Source organism: Heptranchias perlo, chromosome 16 (assembly GCF_035084215.1).
Source record: "Heptranchias perlo isolate sHepPer1 chromosome 16, sHepPer1.hap1, whole genome shotgun sequence".
Lineage (NCBI taxonomy): Eukaryota > Metazoa > Chordata > Chondrichthyes > Hexanchiformes > Hexanchidae > Heptranchias > Heptranchias perlo.
In genome coordinates, this window is record NC_090340.1 from 15,288,769 (window position 1) to 15,297,507 (window position 8,739).

Here is an 8,739-nt window from a genome sequence, read left to right on the forward strand (position 1 = left end):
CTCTGGGTAATACACGGGAAGGAGAACTCGATTAGGACTTATGGTTGAAGCCAATGTTATCTGTTTTCAAGGTTTGTTCCAACTGCACATTAAAACTCAGAAATCCTCACAGAATCGTATTAAAATTGGAGATAATTATCTGGATATTGTAACAGAAAGTTATAATTTGCAGCAAGTGATAAATCAACTGTGCTCTGACACACAGTCACTTTCCAACCCATTACGTTGTGGATGCGTAATGACTTGGAATGAAAACATGTGAGGCCCCGGCCCGGCAATGGTTTTACACCGTTGTTAATCGCTGCAGGGGCTGGGATTCAAACACTGTCAGCATAATCTGAAATTGAATGTTATGTTCGGCTTTGTACCGACTCTAGAAATTTCTTTGAAATCACTGAATGTAAACTGAATAACTGTGTCAATCTTTCAATATCATTAAATTTCATTCGTTCCAGGTAAACAGGAACGTGTAATGGGACCGACCCGCCATGAAGAGCTGGTACGTTCATTCATTCATCCTCTGCAGAGGGTTCAAGTGCGAAGAAAGATTGCTATAATGGAGAGATATTATCACAATATTGCCAGAACAGTTTAAGTCTATTTACTAAAAGCATTTGCCCGGCCTTAGTGAATCATTCAAATCGTAGTTAGAAAAGTATTTGGCAAAGTATTTAATGATATTGAAAAATTGACACAGTTATTCAGTTTCCATTCAGTGATTTCAAAGAAATTTCTAGAGTCGGTACAAAGCCGAACATAATGTTCAATTTCAGAATTGGCGTTGCTGGCAAAAATGTTAGATAGCGGACAAGAAAACTGCCAGTTTCGTTTGAAATGTACCCAGTTAATAACTGTTTATGGAGTCATCCATTGTCTGTATTTGAAAAAAATATTTTATGTTCAAAGCTGCCGCTTATTTAAACATTTCTGTAACAGTGTTGTAGAGTGAATCGTGACAGGTTTAAATATTAGTTATAGTGACCACAGCACTCATCAGCTTTAATATTCGTACTTATGCCAATATATTAATTATGCTTTGTGCACCTGGTCTCGAGCCAAGCTCGTTTTGTTCAATGTTTCGTCAGCAGTACGTAAATTGGTGAAGGCAATGAACTAGCCACGTAACCAAATATTTGCTTTCTGGCCCATGCAGGGAGCAGAGGCTGATATCGTGCATTATGCTGCATTAGATATCAGCAAAGACATGAAAACTCCAAGACGTAAAGATGAAGAGGAGAGGACCGTGTATGCTCAGGTAGGGTTGAATAACAGATCAGAGAAACATGGATCATTACTGTAACACCAACATTCATGCGATAGTGGAATATTTAAGGTTGTGCTGACTTTGATCTTGTATTGTATCTAAAGCTATTTGTGTATTATTCTGATGACTGCTTTGAGCAGCAGTCCACAAAACTTGCAATACGTCCAATCAACAATATTTCCAAACATAGGCTTTACAGAAATACAAGGGGCAGCCCGTGACAAGCTGACGTAGGCAGTTCTAGCAGTGACTGGCTCAGTGAAAATGGCGCAATGCAAAAATGACGAAAGAAGCACCGACTATGCCCAGCTACCAACACAAAAGCAAAGTCGAGTACCAGAGGCTGTTTACTCCGAAGCAAGAATCAAATAGCGATAGAATTTTAGATGTAGAGGTCACTGTTTGGTGTCTACTGATCGCTTTCCGTTGCGGTATCAACTAAGCGCGTATGTATACCGTGTGAGACCGTACCTCCGAGAGGTAACGCATTCGAGTGTAATATTAGAGAATGCAGTCTCTGGTCTTTACTTGCTGTTCAATTGCTTCCTGAATTTTCATTTTGCTGCTTTTAAGAGAAAGCTAACTTTCCTGACATACTTCCATGTTAAATCTGTATTATCTAACAAAAGACAAACTTCTATTTCAATTACAATGATACGCTAATAGTCTTGCTGTGCCTAATTATCATCTTAGAAAAATTCAATAAAAACAGTTTGTATACGATAAATCAACGATTCGTGCGCCTTTTTTGGGAGTAAAACTGAAAAACCTTTGTGTTAATTTATGTGTCGCGTTAACGCGTTCTGACTTGCTGTCCAGGTGACGCTCCTGATATGGAAAGCAGGAATTTCCAGAGTATGGAAACCTACTGAACGTAGTTTCCAGTTGTTTTATGTCCTCCAAACATCTGTTTACCCACGTGGCCACGTAGAATCATATAATCTTACAGAACAGAAGGAGTCCATGCGTCTGTTGTGCCTGTGCCTGCTCTTTGAAAGAGCTATCCAATTAGTCTCAATCCCTGCACTTTCCCCAAAGCCCTGCAATGTTTTCCTTTTCAATTATATATCCAATTCCGTTTTGAATGTTCCCATTGGACCTGCTTCAACCACTGTTGCCCTTACTTCCAAGATTCATTATCCTATGGTGTTACCTTGTCAATTTTTTTCAATATCCATGCAAAAACATCTGCTGCATTTCCTATATCTAGTCTCTCTGCTGTTTCTCCAAAGCATCCTAAACTGAAAGTCAAGCATGATCTGCGTTTTCGAAATCCGTGCTGACTTGCCTTGATGAGATCAGGTTTCTACAGGAAGACAGCAGTTTTATCCCGAATGACACAAGGCCTGGAAAATGCAAGGAAATATGCAACTGTTTACCTGCCGTCATGTTTCAGTTTACTTCACATTCGATGTTCTTATCTAATAACAATTCATTACTTCAAAATGGAGTCGAAGTGCTGCAGATTATTTTGGTAATTAGTTAACCGAAAATGTATTACATCTATATACAGGAATCAAAAGGTCAATGTGGGGGCGTTCTATCAGTCCTGTATTCTGATAAAGTTTAAGCGATTAGCTGGGGATTTTACGGTTCTGGTGTTAGCTGCACCGATGTGTTGCTAAATATTGACACGGGCGAATCGCTTTTTCGAACGACGGAAATAACATGGTTCAGTCACTCAGCTCGAAGCACCAACACTTCTAATTCTAAATTTAACTCTGTTAATTGCAATATACTGAAAACGTATCTAGTGTCGAATAGCGGCAGTTATTGCTCATCGCATGGTTCAGTATAATTATAACAACACTTGATGTTCACATTCAATTAAGATTTTATTTCACATTTGATTTTTCATTGCAGCTTCCAGAAGAACATGAGAAATAGGAGCAGGATAGGCCATCCGGCCCCTCGAGCCTGCTCCACCATTCAATTATACCATGACAGATCTTCTACCTCAACTCCAATTTCCCGCCCGATCCCCACACCCCTTGATTCCCTTAGAATCCAAACATCTATCGATCTCAATCTTGAATATACTAAACGACTGAGTGTCCACCGCCCCCTGGGGTAGAGAATTCCAAATACTCACCACCCTCTGAGTGAAGAAACCCCTCCTCAACTCAGCCCTAAATATCCAACACCTTATCCTGAGTCTATGCCCCCTAGTTCTAGACTCTCCAGCCAGGAGAAACATCTTTTCAGCCTCTACCCTGGACAATTCCTCTTAGAACCTTACATGTTTCAATGAGATTCCCTCTTATTCTTCTAAACTCCTGAGTATACAGCCATTCTACTCAATCTTTCCGCATAGGACAACCCTCTCATCCCAGGAATCAATCTATGGATCTCAGTCTTGAATATACTAAACGACTGAGTGTCCACCGCCCCCTGGAGTAGAGAATTCCGAATATTCACTTCGCTCTGAGTGAAGAAATTCCTCCTCATCTCTGTCCTAAATGTCCAATACATTATCCTGAGACTATGCCCCCTAGTTCTAGACTCTCTAGCCATCAGAGTCTAGAACTTTTAACATCCTTTTAGCATCTACCCTGGCAATTCCTCTTAGAACCTTGTATGTTTCAATGAGATTACCTCTCATTCTTCTAAACTCCTGAGTATATAGGCCAATGCTTCTCAATCTTTCTGCATAGGACAACCCTCTCATCCCAGGATCAATCCAGTGAATCTTCGTTGTACTGCCTCTAAGCCAAGTATATCCCTCCTTAAGCAAGGAGACCAAAGCTGCACACAGTGTTCCAGGTGTGGTCTCACCAAAGCCCTGTACAATTGCGCCAAGACTTCCTTACTCTGGAATTCCAACCCCCTTGCAATAAAGGCCAACATACCACTTGCCTTCCTAATTGCTTGATGCAACTGCATGTTAACTTCCTTTGTTTCGTATACAAAGACACCCAAATCCTTCTGAACACCAACGTTAAATAGTTTCTCACCATTTAAAAATATTCAGTTTTTCTATTCTTCCTACCAAAGTGAATAAACTCACATTTCCCCACATCGTGCTCCTTCTGCCACCTTCTTGCCCACTCACTTAACCTGTCCATATCCCATTGCCGACTTTTCGCGTCCTCCTGACAGATTACTTTACCTCCTGGCTTTGCATCATCAGCAAACTTGGATACATTACACTCCGTTCCTTCATTTACTGCTTTCTTCCACTTTAGCCTTCACAGCCAAATAATATTACTTTTGGCAAAACGTTTTCAAACCTTTTTAATCTACAAACGTTGCAGATCAAATTTCAATTGTTGTTAAAGCATTTGGCATTTATTTAAGATAATACTCATTCAAGCTGTCATTTGAGCAAGCCCTCTTCCCTCTGATGTCTGCTGGATGCATGCGTCCATCGGATAATCTCTTTTCTGACTTCTGTGGGGATGATATCGGGTTCTGATAATGAACCAATGTATCTACCAAATGTGTGTTTACGTTTGCAATAACCACCAAATGTGTTCGATTTCAGGACAGCTCCAAAGGTTTTTATAAGAGTTCAGCGGTGGGCAATGGCTTTGGATCCGCTGAGGTGAACTGTCGTTTCTCCCAGATAGGTAAATAATCAGTCAGTACCAAATGAGTAAACTGGCTGCTAGAGAAAATGCTCAGTGCTCCCCGACATCCATCTGGATGGCATAGGCCACTTTGGCTAATTCAGCTTACTGTGCTGAATGGCCTCCAGTTAAATCTTTCAATGCATCTGACAGTAATAACTTGGTGGGGGTGTGGGCAGTCATGACAACGAATTTATCTAATCCAGTGACACAGGCAAATTTGTTAGTGGCCCAGTAGACAGCTAAAAGGTGTTTCTCACAAGCGATCAACAGTGTTTCAGAGGAATATACCACAGGCATCTGAACACCAAGTCGTTCTTGGAGCAAAGCTGACAACACCAAAATGCTGCTGTTCGCTACTTATTGCGGGTATGGTTCGCCAGCCTTTGGGGGTTAATTTTAATCCACTCGCTGTAATCACTTCTAACAGTTCTTTCAACAGATTGTATTGAAAAATGGAAGGGAAATTGTGAAATTCCTGTCGTAAACAGGTCCACGTATACTGTTGCTCCTGTTGGGTGAAAGCAAATTTAAACTAGCACCGACTGGTCAATCTGTACTGCTTGGTCTATTCTGTCACACTCATTCTTGTGTTAGGAACATAGGAACATAGGAACAGGAGTTGGCCATTCAACCCCTCGTGCCTGCTCTGCCATTTGGTAAGATCATGGCTGATCTGTGATCGAGATCCATATACCTGCCTTTGGCCCATATCCCTTAATACCTTTGGTTGCCAAAAGGCTATCTATCTCAAATTTAAATCTAGCAATTGAGCTAGTATCAATTGCCGTTTGCGGGAGAGAATTCCAAACTTCTACACCCTTTGTGTGTAGAAATGCTTTCTAATCTTGCTCCTGAAAAGTCTGGCTCTAATTTTTAGACTGTGCCCCCTACTCCCAGAATCCCCAACCAGCGGAAATAGTTTATCTCTATCCACCCTATCCGTTCCCCTTAATATCTTATAAACCTCGATCCGATCACCCCTTAACCTTCTAAACTCTAGAGAATACAACCCCAATTTGTGTAATCTCTCCTCGTAACTTAACCCTTGAAGTCCGGGTATCATTTTAGTAAACCTACGCTGCACTCCCTCCAAGGCCAATATGTCCTTCGGAGGATGCGGTGCCCAGAACTGCTCACAGTACTCCATGTGCGATCTAACCAGTGTTTTTGTATAGCTGCAGCATAACTTCTGCCCCTTTGTACTCTAGTCCTCTAGATATAAAGGCCAGCATTCCATTAGCGTTCTTGATTATTTTCTGCACCTGTTCATGACACTTCAATGATCTATGTACCTGAACCCCTAAGTCCCTTTGGACATCCACTGTTTTTAACTTTTTACCATTTAGAAAGTAGCCTGTTCTATCCTTTTTTGATCCAACGTGGATGACCTCACATTTGTCTACATTGAATTCCATTTGCCACAATTTTGCCCATTCACCTAATCTATCAATATCGCTTTGTAATTTTATGTTTTCATCTACACTGCTTACAATGCCACCAATCTGTGTGTCATCGGCAAACTTAGATATGAGACTTTCTATGCCTTCATCTAAGTCGTTAATAAATATTGTGAATAATTGAGGCCCCAAGACAGATCCCTGCGGGACTCCACAAGTCACAACCTGCCAATGTGAATACTTACTCATTATCCCTACTCTCTGTCGCTTTTCGCTCAGCCAATTTCCTAACCAAGTCCGTACTTTTCCCTCGATTCCCTCGGCTTCTAACTCAGCTAACAGTCTCTTATGTGGGACCTTATCAAATGCCTTCTGGAAGTCCATATAAATAACATCCATTGACATTCCCCTGTCCACTAATTTAGTCACCTCTTCAAAAAATTCAATCAGGTTTGTCAGGCACGACCTACCTTTCATAAATCCATGCTGGCTCTCTCTGATTAACTGAAAATTCTCGAGGTGTTCAGTCACCCTATCCTTAATTATAGACTCCAGCAATTTCCCCACAACAGATGTTCGGCTAACTGAGCTGTAATTCCACGGTTTCCCTCTCTCTCCTTTCTTAAAAAGCGGAGTGACATGTCCAAATTTCCAATCTAGAGGGACAGTTCCTGAATCTAGAGAAGTTTGAAAGATTATAGTTAGGGCGTCTGCAATGTGCTCACCTACTTCCTTTAAAACCCTGGAATGGAAACCATCTGGTCCTGGGGATTTGTCACACTTTAGTGCTATTATTTTCTTCATTACTCTTGCTTTACTTATGTTAATTTTATCAAGTCCCTGTCCCCGATTCAATATCAGTTTTCTTGGGATTTCCAGCATGCTATCCTCTTTTTCTACTGTAAATACTGACGCAAAGTAATTATTCAACATGTCCGCCTTTTCCCCATTGTCAATGATAATATCCCCACTTTCAGTTTTTAAGGGGCCAACATTGCTCCTGACCACTCTTTTTCCTAATATAACTATAAAAGTTATTTGTATTGGTTTTGAGATCCCTTGCAAGTTTCTTTTCATGCTCTCTTTTTGTAGCTCTTACAATCTGTTTTGTGACCCTTTGTTGACCTTTGTATCTTTCTCATTCGACAGGATCTGTGTCATTTTTTGACTTTTGGTATGCCCTTTCTTACTTCTTATACTGTCCCTTACCTCTTTAGTTGTCCATGGCTGTTTTTTTTTGGCAAGTAGAGTTCTTGCCCCTCAGGGGTATAAACCAGTTCTGTATCTCGTTAAATGTTTCTTTAAACATTTCCCACTGATCATCAGTCGTTTTACCCATTAACAGATTTGCCCAGTTTACTGTGGACAGTCTCTGTCTCATCCCATTGAAGTCGGCCTTACCCAAGTCTAGAATCTTAGCAGCTGACTCACTTTTTTTCCCTTTCAAACACCACATTGAACTCGATTGGATAGATGTTCACGCACAGTTAAGCTGTTAACTAAATCTGGTTCATTACTCATTACTAGTCAAGTATGGCTTGTCCCCTTGTTGTCTCTAGGACATACTGCTGTAGAAAACTATCCCGGACACACTCAAGAAATTCACCACCTTTCTGACAGTTGCTAGTCTGCTTTCCCCAATCTATGTGAAGGTTAAAGTCCCCCATTAAGACCACTATGCCTTTGTTACACGTTTGTCTAATCTCTGCATTTATACAATCTAGCACTTCAACAGGGGGCGATCTTTAGCAGTAGATCAAATTCTCTCAGTTTGAGTCGGGGCCACACTGCCAGGCCATTGACCTTTTATCCCTATCAGCAGCACTCCTTGCGGAGAGCCTGCACCCACTTGCCACCAACACACATTTACCATGTCCACTACCACATTGTTCTTTCCCATCCAATCTACTCATAAGATACCGTCCTTCGCTTCCTGTCATGTTTGAATCCACATTCTTGTGTGGTGAGTGTTTACATCCCCTACGTGATTTCCATCTCTACCATCTTTCCCGTATCTCCTCCTCCTCCAAAGCCTCCTAGCTCTATTGTGTCTTGAAGTTCAAACTGATGGTCAAGTGCACCCATACCATTGTCTGCGACACGCCTGTATCAACAAGCAATATCTGTCCCTGACTTTCATGGTGTGGTTCTGCGCTGTTTATTCTTCCACATGGGGGTAGTGGTGGGGGGAGGTGTCGGGCGAGAGAAAAGTGCTGGGGAAGGGTAGGATCCAAATGATCTAAGCGCTTCTTCCAGAATTCTATCTCCTGTCTCAGAGTGTTTATCTCAGATTTTAAACTTTCCTCCACCTCTTATATTTTCTTTTGTCAGTGGGTGTGATCGCCCACTCCTGATACACTGCACTGGTGGTCCAGGTTTTGACATGGAATTCCTCGTGGGGAACTACTTAACTCATCTACCTTCTTTTATCACATTTTATCCTGTTTTTCCTGTCATTGTAGTTCGACATTACATGTTACTAATTTTCTGGCTCTATTTGCACTTT